The sequence below is a fragment of the Pyrgilauda ruficollis genome, unplaced genomic scaffold (assembly GCF_017590135.1).
Source record: "Pyrgilauda ruficollis isolate IOZ18807 unplaced genomic scaffold, ASM1759013v1 scaffold12, whole genome shotgun sequence".
In the NCBI taxonomy this organism is placed as follows: Eukaryota; Metazoa; Chordata; class Aves; order Passeriformes; family Passeridae; genus Pyrgilauda; species Pyrgilauda ruficollis.
Window position 1 is genome coordinate 1,784,357 of NW_024510321.1, and position 19,392 is coordinate 1,803,748.

Consider the following 19,392-nt stretch of genomic DNA (forward strand, 5'->3'; position numbering starts at 1 on the left):
GAGTTGACTCTCCAGGTTAGCAGTGAGCCTCTAGACGTGCTCTTGTTGACATGCAGTTGTGGTCTCACCTTTGTCTCCCTGCTTTGGACAAAGCCAATGTTTCCATGCTTCTTTTGGAGGGGTGTCCTGACCACACTCAGAGCCAGATTCACCACAAAGCAAGACCAAGGTGAGGCTGAGCTCTGTTTCCCTGTGAGGATAAACTCTGTGTGTCTTGTGCCTCTGTGTATAAAATCGTGCCTGCCAGTGCTGCCTTCCTTCACTACCAACTACTGACAGCAAAAAAAGAGGGTGACCTTCCACCCTCTGTTCTTGGTGTCCTCAAGATGTGCCCAAAGCTGTTTGAGAACCCAGTGGCTGCTTTGAGGAAGAGGAAGGGAAAGGATGCTTCCTACTTGCAGGTGCTGTTCTGGCTTACCCTGGACTAGAATTTGAACACAGAAAATGCATCAGGGATTCAGCTTGAAGAAATCACCTGCTGTAAAGTTGTAGCTGGCAGCTCCTTGTTTAACTCTTGAGTTGCATCACTTGGTTGAACACTCATGAATAAATGCTGTTATGCAGGGATTTAATTGGCTCTGAGATAAGAACATGTTATAATCATAGAACCATAGAACAACAGAATTGCGTAAGACCTTTAAAATCACTGATTCCAGCCCTTAACCCAGCAGTGCCCAGTCCATCACTAAACCCTGCCCAAGTGCCACATTTACACCTTTTAAATAGTGACTCAGCCATTTCCCTGGGCAGCCCAGTGTCCCACGTACACAAAAATAATAGTTAAGCACTAAAGCTTGTCAAAGTGCAAAGCAACCTGTAAAGCTCCAGCTCTACATTGCTCGGCTTTCTTGTTCCATTACCAAATAAGAACTAGAAGGGTTATTTTTCTCCCCTCCAGGCATTCATCTTACTCGTTAAACTGTCAGAGGGTGGACACTGGCTGTATAAGAAAGAGATAATGGAAAATGTTAACATGGTTTATGTAAGCCACTTGGACTTGAACTGTTCAACGCTTCACGCCCTGTGCGTCTTTTTTCGTAGCAGATTCATTCTCTTTGTCGTGCTACTGCTGTGCATAAATGGTCAGACAAAAGGGTTGTTTATGGATGCAGGTATTTCAAGTTGCACATACCATTAGCTAAGAGGTGACACAAATGAGAAACAGATTGCTAAGGGTATAAAATGTTGGGTGGTCTCAGCTCCACTGATGTAGAACGGCAGTCTGATTTCAAGGCTCCCTCCTCACCCTCTGGACTCTCCAGCTTGTGCAGATATCCCTGGTACATCAGACCAAGCATTTAGAAGCTGATCTCTTGCCTGCTGTCACTGTGAAATACACAGGGAGTTATTACCATGCCAGAGAAACCTGGTCCTGTATCAAGAAATCCTCTGGGATGAACATGGGAGCTGGGAGAGTGTTCATTTATCTCCTGTCTCCGTGTTGTTCCCTAAATATCCACTGCTGGAGACTGGAAGACGTAGTAGGTAGAGCCTCAGGCAGAACCAAAAGGGCTGCTCTGGTATTTTTGAAGAAGCCTGGGTTTTTTTTATTTATTGAGTTTAAAGGCAGCCTGAGGCCTGCTCAGCTGTAGGTGCCTACTTTGCAATATCCAGAGTTACAGGAAATTAATCATTCCCCTGAGAACCTGCTCTTTCTTTGAGAGTATCCTGGAGGTAATTGCACAGCAGGTGGGAGAATATTACTCACTGCCTCCTGTGTAAATAAAGGGGAAAGAGTTAATATCAGAAGTGAGATGTATTTGCAATTTTGCTGTTAATCTGTTCAAGGAGAGTGCTGGTGAGTTCATCCCTGTGGACGTGGGTGTGAAATCTTTAAATGAATCCTCAGTGTGGAGCCATACCTCAGTGGGCATCAGCTCTTTGAAATTTGTATCAGCTAAACACCAGATTTCTGACTAAGATGAGCAGCTTCTTATCTGAGCAAATTGTGGGTTGTTAAATATACATATACCTTTATATGTATAAAAATACACACATATAAGTATGTATCAATATCTGATTATTTTAGAAATCAAAAGTATCATTGTGCTGAAACTGTCCTTCCAGTAACTCAGTAACTGGGTAAACTCAGTTCTAGGATTTAGGAGTATGATCAGTATTTTTTGCTGTCTTCTCTCTACAAAAATGTATCTATTCTCTTGAGTTAATTTTAAACTTTGCACAGATCTCCATTTTCTTCATGGATAAATAAACTCAGTTTACACATTTATTTATGCAGGATGCTCACCAATTTTTTTCCCCCTCTTACTCTTTGAGGTTTTAAAAGTTCTTGATTTTCAGAGGAGGGAAATGCTATTTCAATGCCACTCTTGCCACCTAAAGTGCTTGTCACTTCTGCTTGGGTGAGTGCCCAGTTCACTCAGATGTGGCTGCTGTTCTCTCACGTTGTTTTGATGGATTACTGGTCTTCTTTTATTTAATTTCGTATGAAACCTTCTCAGATCCAAATGTAAAATTGTTACTAGCAGAAAAAATACAGGTTTTTTTTTTAGGTTGCTATAAAATAGCTTGTTGTGCTACAAATCTCTGATGTAAGTAATACAGAAATTCACCCTGTAGATCTACTTTTTTAAAAAGGAATTATTTTTTACACGATGACTGTGAAAATTAATGTAGCCATACATGTTATTAAATTTTTGGCTATTATTTCCCCTACCTGAAGGATAAGATTTTTATGACCGTTTGCTACAGGGAGACAGAGAGCTCAGGGGCAGCACTTGAAACATGCACAGTAAAAATTGTTATGTCTTCTATTTTTCTGTTAAAATCATCAGAATTTTATCAGCATCCACAAGACAATGAAATAAACGTGTCTGTTTGATTGGGGAAAATACACAGTAAAGGAAAAACCTATGCAGCATTATGTGGTATCTGTAACCTTGTTTTTCTGCAGTCCCATAGTCCACAGATGGAACAAGCAAAGAATACTTGATTTTTGATCTGCATTGCAGATTTCAGAGCACTTTGTCACTCTTTATCTCATTCCAGGGGCCCTGACTGTGGTGTGTTATGCGAAGTCCACAATTTTGCAGTTCCTGCCTCCAGTGTTACAATAAACAGGAATACCTTGTGCTGGTTAACTTTGTGGAGATTAAAACTTTAAAAACTCATAGTAAAAGCAGAATCCGTGGAAGCTGAGGGGTAGATATTTTTACCTCTATGTATGGTGAAAGATGAAAAATGAAATTATTTGCCAAGAATTCAAAGGCAGTCAGCAGAGGAATATCAGAACTTGAGGCGTTCTCGCTCTGCAGGCTGCCTGCAGTACTTGGTTGTGCCTGAACCCAGAGCAATTAAAAGCAAGCAGCTGACATTTTTGCATTGCAAAAGTTTTAAATATTCCGTGGTAGCCTGGAAAGCCTACACACAACCTGAGAGCTTTCTAACTGATTGGTGCAACTGCTCTTGCTTTTAGCTGAGTCTCTCAAGTGTTGGTCTGTTCATTTGATCTTCCTCAGAGGTGAAGCTCATCGTTACAATCCACGCTAAAAGAATGGATTCCATTTGAATTTTTGGTGGCTGTTGGGAAGTTCCAGGGAACAGAAGTAACGACACTGGAGAAGGGAGTGCAGAGGTGTTCACAATGAATAATGCAGTGACTGCTAAAAGCTCAAGTAAGGGCAGTGGAGATAACTTGTCCAACATCCCAGCATTAGCTGGAACTGGGTTTGAAATTCCTGTCTCTGCCCAGTGCTCTAACAGCCACTCTCTTCCTGTATGAAATGTGCCACTTAATATATTTTGATGTGCAGAAAATAGGATATAAATGTTAAGACACTGACAGTGGTCAGTGTGTTTTGTGCTGCAGAAACACCTTTATGCCCTACAAAACATGGTATTTAAAAGGTTTTATGGAGCATGGGGAAGGTGATCAGCATTAGAAAAACATCTGTCCTCTTTATCTGTGATATGGATGCAGCTGGTTATTGATAGGGAAACGTTAATGGGGGATGCTGTGGTTGTGTTTATATTAATTAATTAATAGGCAAAGTGGGCAAGGCTGTCGTGGGAGAGGATAGGGATGTGGGCAAGGCAAAAGTCATACCTGATCACGTCCAGCCTTTGTGTGATCTGAGCAGTAGCTGCAAAGTCCCAAACACGTGGTCAAACCTGACAAGGAAACTGAAGCACAGTCCAAGTGAGTTAAAGCAAGCTCTTGAGTCACGTTGGTACTGGCAGACCTCACTGAATATTGCGGAATATTCTGGCACAAGGCCTAGGAGGGGTCAGCTGTGGGATTTACCTCAAAGAGAATTTGCCCAAACACCTCAGCACGCGCAGTTACAGGGTTTAAGGTGTGACAGAAGTGCTGCTAACCTTGTTACCATGACAGCCTTTGGTCTATCCAGCACTTCTCTACCTGGAATCTCTCAGACTGCCCATGAAAAAGCAGCAGAAGTGCTTCATGCCAAAACTCTTCTTTTATTTCTCTTCATGTCAGTGCTGTCTGAGTCAGTGTTTTCCTTCGCCTTCTATACCCTGTTCCTGAGACAGTAAAGATTCAGTGCTCATTTGGGAATTTCACTGGCTGGGGAGGGGCTGAGCAGCTGGGGCACAGCTGAGTGTGTCCTTCCCCTCTTCTCCAGACTTTTCCTGTGCTCTTCTTCCTCTTCCTTCCTGCTCCTCCACAAATTCCTGAGATGTAAGACATCCATCTCTCACTCCATCTTCCTCTTCGGACCTTCATGTCCTCATCTACATCTTGTTGCAGATTTTTAGGTGTCCCCACCAGTCCTTATTCATCCTACAGACCCTGCTGGGCTGTTGGGAAGATGGGGATGGCGGAGATGAGGTGGAGCAGGATCTAGAGCTGGACTTGCTCTGAAAATCAGGATAACTGGGACTTTTTAGGGTTTTCTTCTCCTGCTGCCTTTTCTGCACAAGCTCAGGGGTTTAAGCCTGAATGGAGAAGCAGCTGCCGCAGGATATTAAAAAAAAAAAATCAGCTCCCCTGATGTACTGAGGTATTCCCAAGGAGAAAATACAATTGCAGCCAGAGTGATTGCTGTTCCTTTCTGGTTAGGAATTTCCAACACAATGGCAATGACAATATAAATTTTCCCATAGGTAAAAAAAAAACTTTTAAAAATCTGCTTAAAAGCTTAATATTTCTGGTCTAGTCATTGCCTAAGTGAGAGTAAACCAAATTTTACCTTTAGGAAACTCCAAATCATGCAGATTTAGGAATGTGTTTCATTTTCAACAATTACCGCTAGAGATTAAAAAAAATATATATAAAAAATTCTGATTTCCGTAAGTGCAAATGTTTTCCTTTAACAAGGGAAAAATTTTTACAAGCTTGGAAAATCCATTTATTAAAAAAAAAAATCATACTAAATCCATACAGGAAAAAATATCCTTAAAATCAATTTCTGCCCATTATGTCTAATCAGAAAATGATTAGAAAATTGTTAGAAAGTTAGAGGCTTGTCTGAGTAAATGCAGAGATTTCCACACTTTAAAATAATGAAGATAAAACTCACTCTCTACTGTGGATGCCTAAAATTAGGAGAGAATAATTCTGCCCCTCATTTTTATCCTCCTGTTTTCTGCTTACATTCATTTTAGTGCCATTAAGGTATCATCAACATTTTTCAGCCCTTGGCTTGCATTTTTTATGTGTTTCTCCAATAAACTGAATAGTAAATATCCAAGGAAATTGCTGTTCTGAACAACAGGGGTTCAATTAGGGAAAGCAGCAAGTTCATTTTGAAGAATGATCCTAGAATCATTGGAATCATTTGTGTGGAAAAGTCCTTTACAATCATCAAGTCTAGCTATAAATCCTGCATTGCCAAGACCAGCACTCAACAATGTCCCCAAGTGCCACATCTACAGTGACTCCACCCTTCCCTGAGCGGCCTGGCTCAGTGCTTGCAGCTCTTTTGATGAGGAATTTTTTTCCTAATATCCAATCTAAACCTCCCCTGGTGCAGCTGGAGGCCGTTTCCTCTTGTCCTATCACTTGCTGTTTGCCATATAACATTTCTTTTCCATTGCTGTGGGCTTCTGCTTCCACAATTTGGGTGCCACTGAAGAGCATTTTTGGTGATTCATAATGAAGGAATCTACTTTAATGCTGAAATAACACCATTTTTTGTGTCATCAGCACATTTGGGTGTAGATGATGTAGTTCAGAAACGTAAAGGATGGGGCTGTTCAGACTTTTGGCTCCTTAGAACTGGAGTGGTTGTTAAAGGGCAGGCAGAATTATTTATAAACTTTTCAAAAAAATTTTTGTCAGTAGCAAGAGGGACAATTTGAGCCAGGTGATAAAGCCAAGAGGAGGACACATCATGTCCAAAGGCAAGGGAACAAGGATAAAAAAGATGCAGAGTCTGTTTCTGGCCTGTTCATGCTTCAACCTCAATATTTTGTCTTTCTGGAGAGGGCCAGGTCACCCAAGTGTCTGCCTGCCTCTGAACCAGCCGCAGGTCTTTGCTGATTTACAGTCAGTGTGCAGAAAGAGGCATCTCCAGAGGGATGGCTCCTGCTAGGAGCAAATCACAGGATAAAATAAATTGATTCATGAAGGCATTTGTATTCCTTGCTGGAAGGTTACCAGCTCTTCTTGGAAAACTTAATTTTCTATACCTGGTTCTTTGCAAATCCATGTAAACTCTGCATTCATGGATTCCCAGCTGCTTTCTATTTTAATAGTTTTTCCTTTGTTTTTACTGTTTCAGCCCATTAATGAAAGCTTTTAGGAGACCAATGAGTTCTCATTTTCTGGGGCACTTCTAATCTCAGAGATGGAAATTCCAAATCTGTCTTGTGGTTATAAATCATACTTTTATTGTTAGGATTCATTTTCTCATTAGGATAGGATCTAGAAGCTAAACCAGATCAGCATGTCTCTTGGGATAAACACTGCAGATCTCAACATAATCAGAGTGGAAGAGAATTTTATCCTTTAAACAGTAAAAGTTTATAGTTGCTTGTTTGTCTCCTTCCTTCCCTCTGTATTTATTCTGGAAATGATGTGCTTCAATGAGATTTTTCTTCTCTTAACTGCTGCTCTTAAAATTACATCAGTCCCAAACTGATGGGCTGTATTAAAAGTACAAGTGTAAATGCTGAAAAATTAAAATCTCTTTGTTATGCAAATGGAAGATACTCAGCAGAAAATCCCCCAAGTCAGCACTTTGCAGTAGCTGGGTATTTTTTTAGTGCTTTGTAGGGACCTGGCGATGTTGAGTTCTTGGTCCTGAGCAGTTCAACTCCTACTGGGTCCAGAAAATGGGGCAAAATGAGTTGGTTTAGTTCTGTAGCTTAGCTGGTTGTTTGTTACATCCTCCCCCATGCTTCAATACATACCATGGATCTGTGAAGTCAGCAGGTGCAGTTACAGGATACAGCTCATTACTTCTAATTATTTCTTCACTTTCCTCTTAGTTGGTGCTATTGGTTGGTAAAAACAAATTGTAGAGTCATAGAATGGTTTGGGTTGGAAGGGATCTTAAAGACAATTTAGTTCTGCCCCTGCCATGGGCAGGGACATCTTCCACTATTCCAGGCTGCTCCAAGCCCTGTCCAGGCTGGCCTTGGACACTTCCAGAGATCCAGGGGCAGCCGCAGCTTCTCCGATCACCCTGTGCCAGGTTCCCACCCTCACAGGGAAGATTTTTTTCCTAATATCCAATCTAAAGCTTCTCTCTGGCAGTGGGAAGCCATTCCCCCTTGTAAAGAGTCTCTCTCCATCTTTATTGTTGGCTCCTTCAGGCATTTGAAGGCCATAACTGGGTCACACCAAAGCTTCTCTTTTCCAGGCTGAAAAAACACAATTCTCCCAGCCTTTCCTCCCAGCAGAGCTGCTCCATCCCTCTGATCACCCTGGTGCCTCCTCTGCACTCACTCCAACAGCTCCATGTCCTTCCTGTGCTGGGGACCCCAAGCTTGGACACAGGACATCATGGTTAGGAGCAGGATTCCTACGTAGCCAAAATAAAATCATCATGGAAAATTGTACAAAAAAACAAAAGCCAAAGCAAAGCCTCAGTGGAAGCATTCAACTCCGCACAAAGTGAGACTGTTTCTACAGGAAAGATCTTCCAGGCCTGATTTCAGTGCTATTTTCCCTGCAGATGGAATTCCTGTCCCTCAGTCTGGGCATTTACAGCACAGACATGTCCCAGGGAGCAGGTCAGCCCAGGTTTTTTTGTTTTTATTGTTAATGGTGAGAAAGAGGCACACTTTTAGAAGACAATTTATCTTCTAAAGATAATTTAAGTGTCTCCTTTATGGTGACAGAAATCATCCCAGAGAATCCACTGACTTCACAGAGTGGATCCCTCTTGAGTTTTATGGGAACCTGGAGACTTCTCTGCCCCTGCAGCTCCTCTGCAGACCATAAACTGAGACAAATGATCCCAGCCACATCAGCTGCAGCTCACAGGAGTGCTGCCATGAGCAGTGCCCATCCATCAATTTTTTATGGACTGCTTAGTTTATATTTTCTGCAGGTTTTGCCTCCAGCAAAGACTTTTAGGGAACATAATCCATAAAAACCAGTATAATTCTGCTGAAGAGGGGTGGTGTTTTCTTCTAAAAACCATAAATTGCTTATTCTTACATAAGAGGTTTTTTATAAGGAGATGATTTTTTTTTTTTAATTTGAAGAGGGTAAATTGGGCTGTTCTTTTGTGTCCATAAAGCAATAAATTAATTTAAATGAAACCATGGCTTTCTTGGTGTGGGGGAACACTCAGCTATTGATTTCTGTGGAGAGTGGAATTTTAATGTTAAACTCACAGGACTGTGTTGGAGAAATAACTTACTTATAATCATAGAATGGATTGCAAGGGACTTTAAAGTTAATTTAGTTCCAATGTGATAACAATAATAATAATAATAATAATAAAATATATAAATAAAAATATCAAAAATAAAAAATAGAGGTGGAGAAAGCTTGAAAAAGTTTAATATATGTAACGTAGAAAAAGTTTAATATAGATAATGTAGACAACCACAGTTAAGTCAGACACCTCAGACTCCACTTCTAGGAAATTGCAAGTGTTGGAACAGGTCTCCAACAGGACCAACCTGGCCTTGAACACTTATCAGCATCTAAAATTTAAGGATCCCAACCATTTCTTTCATTTGGGAAGCTGCAGATTTCAAAAAATCTGGGAAAGTGATGTAAATTCCTGCTCAAAATTTTACACCTTTGTTCTTCTGTCTACATTTTCTGTCACCTGGCAAGCTAAAACTCCAGTACAATTCAGACTAAATAATTAAGGTGTAACTTAAATGACCCCTAGGATGTTTCAGCCCAACTCTAGCTAATTTTATATTCAAAGACAGAAGCAAAGGCCAAGAAAATCCATTTGTCCATTATCACTGGCATTTTTTTCTATCTGTGTTAGACTGTCTCAGAGGATTTAGGATAAAATGACCACAGCTCTTTATTCAAAGCTACTTCTAATTCATGGAAAATAAAGTATTTTCTGCCATGCCTGATGCGCTGGCTGGCTTGTGTCTCAGTTAGAATTAAAATTACTCAAGGTAAATCAGAGAAGTCATACCAGGATAATGTTAAAATCCACATCCCTCCCTGGCTGGTGGGGACAAAACTGATTTTGATTCAGGTTATACCCAAGAGTTTGGGTGAGCAGTGCGTGACAGAGATGTAAAGTTCATCCCAAATTATTATTCTGGGGTGATCAAAGCTACTTGTCTTTTATTCTGGTACTCAATATGGCCTTAAGAAAAGACAGAAAAAATTGTTCTGTTTCCACAAAACAATTTAGGTTTAACTAACTCAGCTCTTTTGTTCCAAAAGAAGCAGGAGAAAAAGAAACAATCAGAAATTTTCATTTGGCAATGGTCTGATGTTTGATGATTGATCCATCAAGAGCAAATTGAACCAGCCTGGGAAATTGGTATTGGGGTAGGAAATAAGTTCGAAATGAGCTGGCAGAAGGCTGAAATCACACTTAGCTGGAAAAGGAATTGAGTTGTGATTTCAGAGTGAAGCGATGCAGCGTGGGGAGGAATGGGTGATGAAGGCAAGCACTGCTGGCCATCTTAAACCCATAATCTCTTGTCCAGTTCATAAACTTGTGTGGAAAAGGAAGTTTTCTCTTCAGGGAAATTCATCTCTTACTGTAACAATGCTTTTTGCTGCCAAAGGCAGGACAGTAAAATGCATCTTTTTCCACATGTGGATCTCTGGATGAAGCAGTGAACTCTTCCTGTTTTGATAGCTGCTGATTTTGCATTCAGGTAACTGCAAGCAGGTTTTCTTTTGCAGTGTTTCTGTCCTCAATCAGACGTTTCCTTTGCAGTAATAAAGAATTAGGAGAGCCCTCCAGTGGCCGAGGGAAAGGGATGAGCTCTGGCAGGGAGCCAGACCAGCCTGGAAACCAGGGGCAGAAATAACTGCAGCGTATTTCAGAGGTAGGAACTTCCAGCCCTGTTAGGGATGGTTTATACCCTGCTTACATTAGTTCTTTGATCCAGAGGAATCCCACAGTACCTGAAAAAAATCTGTGAGTGAAATAATATATGGGAATTCCTTTGTTATTTCTGTCTAAAAAATGGTTGTTTGTGTGAAGGGGATAAACTTTAGGGATAAACTGATAGTTTTTATACTTAATAACTTTACAGGAATTGAAAATGAAAACAAACTTGGTCCTCACAAAGGTAATTCTTAGTATTCAGAATGCAATAATTGCCCAAAAAAAATCTCTTCAGAAGAAAATTAATAATTATTATTCCTTCATTTTGTAGTCCCCAAAGGTAAAGCCGTGATGAGCAGGTCCTTGTTGCCTAAAATATTGCAGTAAGAGATGATTCTGATGATCTTATTAATTGAGAAAGGGAAGAAATGTTGAAAAATAATTTTTTCTAGGCATCAGTCACAGATTTTGACATCTGCTTATGATAACTGGCAGTTAGCAACATCATGGATGGGCACTCTGGGAAGTGGTGGGAGATTTTGGAAAGTTAACAAGGAGATCTGGTGAGTTCAGAAGAGAAGAATCACTTGCTTAGCAATAAGATGTTGTTGTCTTGCCTTTGCAATTGAGTGTGAGAGCATGTGAGTGACAAAATGTTTAATCAGAATGTTACATGTTTTCCCCAAACTCATTCTTTAATATTCATTGGGCTGAGACGTGCAGTTTTCCAAATAAAAACCACATTAACACATCCTGGGGAAAGAAACCCAGCTGTGCTGTCAAGCAGATTGGGAGTGCCACACTTCCCAGGATTAATTTGTTGCTGCACCTGTTATTAAAATCTCTATCCCACTATCAGCTACTTGATTACATTGACCCATGTTTTACATCTATGCTGAAATAAATCTGTTTCAATGTGGTGCTTATTTCAGTTTTCAGCTGTTTTGCTTTGAATTCTTGTGGATTGATCCATGACTTTTGTAAAAATCTACTATAACTAATGCTGGTGGAACCAGTTACAGATTGATATCTGCATATCCAATGTCTTGATAAGAACAGAAGAAACTTGGGTTTTGAGGCTTTAAACTATTTTCCAAGGTTTATTCTTATTCTGAAAGTTCTTAGCCACAAAATGGATGCAGACAATTTACAGGTGGCTCAAACTGTATGATTTAAAATAACAGGATTCTATAAGTTTTACACAAGATCATTAAAATTCAAATAAAAACACTGTATTTAAATAAATATGTGTGCATTTCAAAGCAGCATGAAGTCCTAGCTTTTCATTTCCGTCAGACATGTAAGTAAAACTCCAATACCCACCTCAGATATGTGATGTGTTGGCAGGTGACAGCTCTTGCCAAAGTACAAATATATCTTGGGATGAATAACATCCTACTAAGCAGAATATCTAAGAGTTGTAAATTTGAAGAAGGTATTTGTCTCCAAATTAAATGAATCATTTCATTCTCTGAAAGTGTCCATTTCCCTGGAGACTGTTAGAGAACCTGATTTAGTCGCGACACCCAAATTTTAGGTGGCTGGAATTAGGTGAGATGAATCCTTCTGCCTCTATGAACCTCTCAAATACCCTAAACCATGCAAGACCTGAAGTACCCTGTGCTGCAGAATCAGAAATACTGGCCCTGAGGGTGAAAATATCAAGGGGTAGTAAGCCAGGCTAGGGAGGAGATCTGGAGAGAGATTTTTTTATCCAAGAAGGTATCAAAATTATGTGAGATCACTGATTCCAGACACAGGCACAAGCTATTACAACAGAATTCATGTTCTGACGTCCTCCCTGTTCTTCTGGGGCTGCAAACGTGTGCAGCAGCGGTTTAAAAATCACAGATCAGGCAATTATTACATTCTTTTTCCTCAGTTATCATGGCCATAATAATATTATGATAATCCATTTTCATGCCTGATCATCCCAGCTGGTGTCTGGTGTGACTGGATCCTCCTCACTGTCTGGTGAAGATGATGTGTTTGAGAACCACTGTCTCAATTCTCAAAGTCAGTATTCTGCTCATGATTCCTGCCACTTCATTTCCAGGCATTTTCTCTGGTGTTTGCTGAGTGGTGGCTGGCAGGGAGATGCAAATCTATTACACAGTGTTTGTGTTGTATTGATTTCCTCTGGTAAATAATTCCATTAAATCTAAGACATGGAATCTGTAGATATAATGCTGCTGGCATTGTGATAGTCCTGTCCTAACAGGACATTTTTCTTCTCATATTTATTCCTGATGTGTTTAATTTCATATAGTTTTGTTTGCTCTCCCATGAAGTGATAGGACAAAAGTTACAGGATTACAGCTGCCAAACCCTCCAGGGAGACAAGGTGGGCCAGTGGGGAAAAACTCAGCAAAAAATTTGATCTTTGTTCAGGGCATCTGGAATGGGATTTATCTGATCAATGCAGACATTTACATCAATCCAAGCTGGTTCCTCTTATAGACACCAAAGATCTACTCAGGGTATAGTTAGAGCTGAGGACAAAATCAATCTCATCAGGTGAATCTCATTGCAAAAGTTTTACCTCTGGCAGATGGAAATAAAATACACACCCCCAGCCACATCTTGAATTTGCAACCTAAGACATGGTGGCATCTGATTTGGGTCATTTTTAGAACTGGGATATTGAACAGCATGATCATGTGTTATTTGTCTCTCTTTGTGCTTTCTGAGCTACCTGATGTTTCAAAATCAGGCACCGTGCAGTGCCTGTGAGTTTCCAGAGGAAATGAGGGATTGACTTCGGAACATTTTGGTGTCTTTTATTGCTGTACATCTTCCCAGCTTATGATGCATGGGAAGACTACTCAGATCTTCCCAGCATGCACTGAAAGGCAGCACAACAAAGCAGAGTGAGAGGCAGGGAGAGCAAAAGTTTGGCATATCCTGAATTAAGCTACAAGGAATTTTGTGGCTGATGTGTGCTGAGGAGGAGAACAGGACAAGACCCCTGAATCTTTACATCCTTTCTGGCAGTGGTCCCATTGTACATAACAGAAAGAGTGGGACTAATGGCACACATCCTCATGGTCATCATTTGTTCAGATGGGACTTAACCCTCTTAATTTTTGCTATCTTTTGTGCTTATGCTGTAAACAGGGCACCAGGCCATTGCCAGGCATAGATAAATATATCAGATGGGCTCCTTTGTGTTTTCGTGTGTGTCTGTGAAGCGCTGACTCTGAATTTGACCCTGTATAAATTCAAAGTTATTCTGGAATGCTGCTGTGCTCTTATGCAGTAGGTGATGTTCTGTACATTCATCTAAAACAGCTCACTTCAAGAAAAATAGCTCTGGCAGTTTATTACTGTGTCAAGGTTGGTTCTTTTGTGTGTTTTGTGTTCTTGTAATCTCCCTGCAGTGTCTCATCGTTTGTCTCATGTAACATGATTCACTCACACAGGTTTTATAGCTGTAGAGAATGACAAGTGTATTAATATACCAAAAGAAATATATTGATACTGTATTGAAATATATTGATTTGACAGCATAAATAATAAATGGCTACAAGCAATTTATTATTTACACTGTTGGGTCTTTTTACACCCCCAGTAAATATTTTCTAGCATCAATGAAGCTGTGAAGATTCATCACCACAGACCTGCATTTATTAATTTTATCTTTGCTCAGTGGAGTCATACTTCATTTCTAGCAATAAAGGATGTCTCCTGTTTCTAACAAATGAGTCTATCAGCTCAAACAAAGATCTCTATGTATCTATGTCTTATCTTCCTCTCCACATACAATTTTAAACTCTCAACTTTCAGCATAGGTCTCAAGTAGATGCAGAAAGAACCAGATTTTGATTAAAAGTGTAGCTCTCAGTTTGAGAAGGGGCTTTCTTTAGCAGTCTACTCCTGCAGCAGAGTGGAATTCATTGTGAGGAGCCAGGGTGTGGTGTGGCAGAGAAGTCAGCCACATGTGACACATCCGTGGCAGTTCTAGAGGTGTCTGTGGAGAACTCTAAGCTCTCCTCAATCTCTTGCTGCTAGAATTCCATTGCTCCCTGTGGTCTGAATGTGCTCCCACTCTGAAAATTGCATTTATCCACCTGGAATGGGAAGATAAATGTTCTGCGAGCCCAGGGCCATGCTGTCACTGCATTTGAGTTGTGCAGTCAGAGCAGTTTTACAGTGAAGCTTGAGAAGGAGGGCCCTGAGTGCTGTGGCCCAGAAGCCACTTGGGTAAATTAGTACCTTCCTCAAAGTTCTGCATTCCTTACCAAGCTGAAAAGTCCCAGTAACTTGAAAGTTTGATGCTGGAAGGTCATTGCAATAACACAGGATTACTGAAGGACACTTTTCAGAGAGGAAAAGGAGATGAGCAAAAAAAAATATTGTGCCATTTGAAACCCTCCAGCCTCATATTTAGAAGTGGCAGCTCCATGAGTGAGTTAACAGAGCAGTTTATACATGAGATGAAGGGTCTGGATGTGGATATACACACCTGGGTTAGGGGAGGAGAGCTGAAGAGCCAACACTGGCACCGTGACTCGGTGTGATACTTCCACACTGATAAGGTAAAATTCCTGAAAGCCAAATGGCACCGAGGTACAGAGGACATTGGTGTCACCAGATGGACAAATGATGTGCATTTCCTGCCCTGAGCCTTGTTACAAAGCAGAGCACAGGGTGACTGCTGTGCCTGGAGAGCAGGAGCTCTTCACATTGACAGACAGAGAACATGAGTGATGAAACTGTCACTGTGGTGGGAGGCTGAATACAGTGGCTTTTCTTTCTCTGAAGAAGGGAAAGGAGGAGAGAACTTGTGTTCTGGGGTTTTTTTCCCCCTCCTTGTTTTTTTTTTTTTTTTCCCTCCTCTCAATAATCATCCTGGATCTTGAAATTTCTTCAAGGAAATTCAGGAATTTCTTGGTTTTATGTAGATTGGATGCCAGAGGAGACATCAGGTGGTTCTGGAGCTCCTTCCACCCTCTCTAAGCACTTCCAGTGACTGCCTGCGTCTGCGTGGAGCTGAGTTTTGATGTTGCTGGGTAATCACAGCTCATCCTTGCTACTCACTGTTAGTGGGGCAAACTAAAAGCAGTGCTCTGGCTAATTCCATCAGCTGTGGCTTGGAGTGGGTTGTAGATGAAGAAAGCAGCTGTGTAGCAGTGGTGTGAGGGCTGACATACAGAGGTTTCCATTGCCGTTTATGAGCAGAGCTCGTTCCTTTCCCAGAAGAACTGCAGGTGACCTTTTAAGAAGTCCTCTTTAAAGGGTCTTACTGAGCTCTGTGTGTGTGCACAGGTTTATTTGTCTGTCCTGTTCTCTTCCAGAACCTTGCACATGCACCCAAACCAACCAGTGAACAGCAGCACACAGGAACGAGCCCGCTTGGAAGCTGGCAAAGTTTTTCTGCCTGCCAAGAACCAAATCCCAGCTTTCTTGGGATGCTGAGGAATTTCTAAGGCAGATCTCTGCTGCCTGGCGAGGTCTGATTTGTGTCACATGCACCATGGCATCGGCAGAGAAGCAGAAGTGTCAGCAGCTGCAGGATTTCTGTCAATCTTTCATCTAATTGAATTTGCTTCTTGCATATAGAACAACATTTTCACATCAAATGAGTCCAACTGACAGAGTCAGGATTTCACTAGATCCAGTCAGAGAGAAACTTTGGTGGTTAATTGTACCCAGGGATAACTGCAAAAGTAGCTTTTCATCAAGAGGTTACAACAGAACTGGGATTATTAAAGAACGGTGCTGATTTCTGACCTGAGGAACAATCAATTATTTTCTTCATTCGGACTTAATCCTCAGCATTCATTCCCTCTATATTTATTTTTGGAGTGGGTTTTTAAAATTATTATTAAGTATATGGAACACAACAGGATTGTACCATACATAATGCTTTTAAGATTTTCTAAAATTTGAACTGAAAAGATGAAAATCAGTTTAGATTGAAGATTTTCTAGCTCTTCTCACTTAAATGAAGAAATCATTCTCCTGATCCTGAAAAAATATTTAGTTTAATTCAGGGCTGTTGTTTCAGGTGTTAACCACTGTATAAAGAACAGAATTGAAATGAAATCCAGCTTAGTGTTCGACTCTGTAATATCTGAACCATTTGAAAAATCTTCCAAGAGTTTATTCTGGAAAACACAGGGCAGAATTAGGAACATAAAACATTTACCAAATTTAAAAGTAGTTACTTTTTTTTTTAACTGTCATTCTTTTTTTGTAATTTATTGAGTGATGCATTCCTCAAAATATTCAGGAAACTCCAGTGCCCAAAGCCCTCGAGCAGCATTTTGATTCCAGTGTGCTGAATAAATAGCATGAAAAAATAGAAAGGGCAGACAGTAGGTGAGAAATGAAGACTTTTGGCCAGGCTATGTGAGTTTTCTCCTGCAGAGAGGCAGCAGAAGCAGAAAAAAAAATAATCTTACAACATCCTGGACCAGTGTCCTGCTGACTGCTCAGTCTTGCCTGTGTGGGAGCGGCCACTGGGCACATTCAGGTGCTGTCCTGTGAGAAGGTCTCAAAGCCACCCCTGAGAGGCTCAGCTTGAGGAACAAAAAGGAATTTTATGAGCTCGACTGAGCTGTCAGGAAGGAGAAGATGAAGGTTTAGAGCACCCTTTATCCCTCACTCTTGGAAGTTGAAGAAAAAGGGTTTTCTCCTCAAAGCACTGCTCAAAGCCAGCCAGTAGGTTGGTCGTGGTCATGTTACATGTCTGATGCTAAAAAAATTTTCTCGCCTCCTTTTTGGGGTTAGAGGTGCATGAGACAAAGAGGTATGTTGATGTTGAGAAGAGTTAATTTGTTGCAATTGAGATTTCTCCAGAAGGGCTGCAGTTCTGGAAACATTCACTTGGGAAGAAAATCGAGGCTCTGGAGAGAGAAGCAGATTCACTTGCCTCAGAATATCACAGTGTCTAGAGAGTTAGTACACTTGTTATTCTCGTGGGTTTTCACATATTTCAAATAAAAATACTTATCCCAAAACCACAGTGGCACTCCTCCCCTCTCTGCCATTGCAATCTGAAAATGTTAAAAAATCTCCAGATTCCCAGATGGCAGAATAACATCCTGGCTAGTTCTCTCCTCAGTGTATGTTGTTAATTTATTTGTTGTTCTAACCCAGTTATTTTTTCTTTTCCTCTCCCTGGATGCCACAATTCTTTTGGTCCTTCAAAAGTGAAGAATAAAGCCCTTCAGTCTTAAATATGAATAAAAAGAAAGGCCAGGCCTTTGCAGGGTGGGTGATAAATGTTATAGGAAGTTCTGTACCACTGCTTTGAGCTCAGTGTAAGCACCTTGTCTGATCTAAAGCTGTGAACAGACTGGAAATGTTTCATTTTGCTGTCTTTGCTTTCTGTTTCTGCATTCCTCTCTGCCACTTCCATATCTCCTGATCTTGGTATACTCCCTTTCGAGTCAGTTTTTTGTTTGTTTCCCAAAATCCTTCTGAGGCTGTGATCATAAATGATCCCCAGCAACACTTTTTTTTTTAGGGATTTCCTCATAGCTTGGTATAGCAAGTCAGAAAGGCTGGTGAGGTCTGAGCTGCTCTCCAGCATGTCCCAGAGTGCAGCCCTTCACCCAGTTCCCACTCTGCTGAGTTTTGATTTCCCAAAGATAATCAGCCTTCTGGGCATCTCCTTCCAAACTTCTCCTCCTTCCCCTTCGCCAGACCCTTCTCCTGCTGTCCCACACTGACCTCAGTTTGTCAAGCCCTTTGCTCTTCCCTCTCTCCCCACACCAGGATTTTCTGGTTTAGAGGCTCCTCCTCTTGCTCCTGGTCAGTCTGGGTGCTCATCCTTTCTGAAAACCTTGCTCTCTCCTACAGCTGGAAAATGAGAGGGGCATTTCTTTTCTTCCTCTTCTCCTGAATGATCCATCCTTTGCTTCAGAGCTCTCTGTGCCCTGCCCTGCTCTGCTGTCCACCCCATCCCCTCAGTGTGAGGGGCTGAAAGACGTGTTCCCTTGGTGCCTAGGCCCTACTCTCCCACTCTGCCTCTTCTGTGGGTCATTATTCCAGATTTCTTTATTCCAGACCAGGCTGGATGGGACTTGAAGCAACCTGGTCTATGGGAAGGTGATCCTGCCCATGGCAGGGTGTTGGAATGAGATGACCTTTAACATCTCTTCTAACCCGAATCTTTTGTGATTCTATGATTACTCCAGATTCCTTTGTTCCAACGCCTCTCTTCTATCAGATCATCTCCTTCATCCCTGCTTTTATTCTTTCTCAAGGCCTGCACAGCAGCTCCTGGACCGGGTCCCTCCTTCCCCCCCTGCCCCAGCATCCCTGCTCATCCTCAGTTCCACCAGCAAAGGCAGAAATTGCTTCGCTCCGCAAAAAAACCCAGGAGTTCTCCTCCTCTGATGGCTTTTCCTGTTCTCCCTGGCTTTAATTTGCAGCGAGTATTTTTTTTGCAAAAGCCTCTCATCCCTGGAGCTAACAATAAAACCGTGCCTCTGTATGTCAGAGGGAGGGAGGAGAGGCAGGAGGAGAGGGAGGGAGGGGGATGCAGCAGCACAGCGGTCTGGCACGGTGAGGCGGCATCTGCGAGCCCGGGGACACCGGCGAGACGAGAGCCCCTCACTCCGGGCTCAGCCCGATGCCATTGGCTCCCGAGCCGCTGGATTTAAAGGGAAGAGCAGCTCGGAGGGCTGAGCTGCACAGGCAGACGCGGACTCCGCCAAGTTGCCAGCGCGCTGCGAGCAGCAGAGGCTCGAGCACACGAGACTGCGGGCTGCCCGCGCCTTGATGCTCGTTTGGCTCCAGAAAGGGAAAAAAAAGAAGAGAGGAGGGGAAAAAAAAAAAAAAAAAGTCAAGCAGAAAGGGGTGAAGGAGCCTGTTCCAGTCCAGCAGTCCCAGAGGGAATAATGGATGTGACCATCTCTCAGTTCATCTTAGAAGAATTTGATGTGAACTGCAGCCTCCTGGATCGTTTGCACGAGACTTTTTTAGAGAGTTCCTCTCTCCCTTTCCTGGGCTTTGATGG

At 41.7% G+C, this 19,392-nt stretch overlaps 1 protein-coding gene across 1 annotated transcript in view; it reads left to right on the plus strand.

Moving 5' to 3' along the window:
* CRHR2 (corticotropin releasing hormone receptor 2) overlaps positions 1–19,392 on the plus strand; it is a 141,403-nt gene that overhangs the window by 21,586 nt on the left and 100,425 nt on the right. The gene's annotated exons all lie outside the window — the stretch shown is intronic.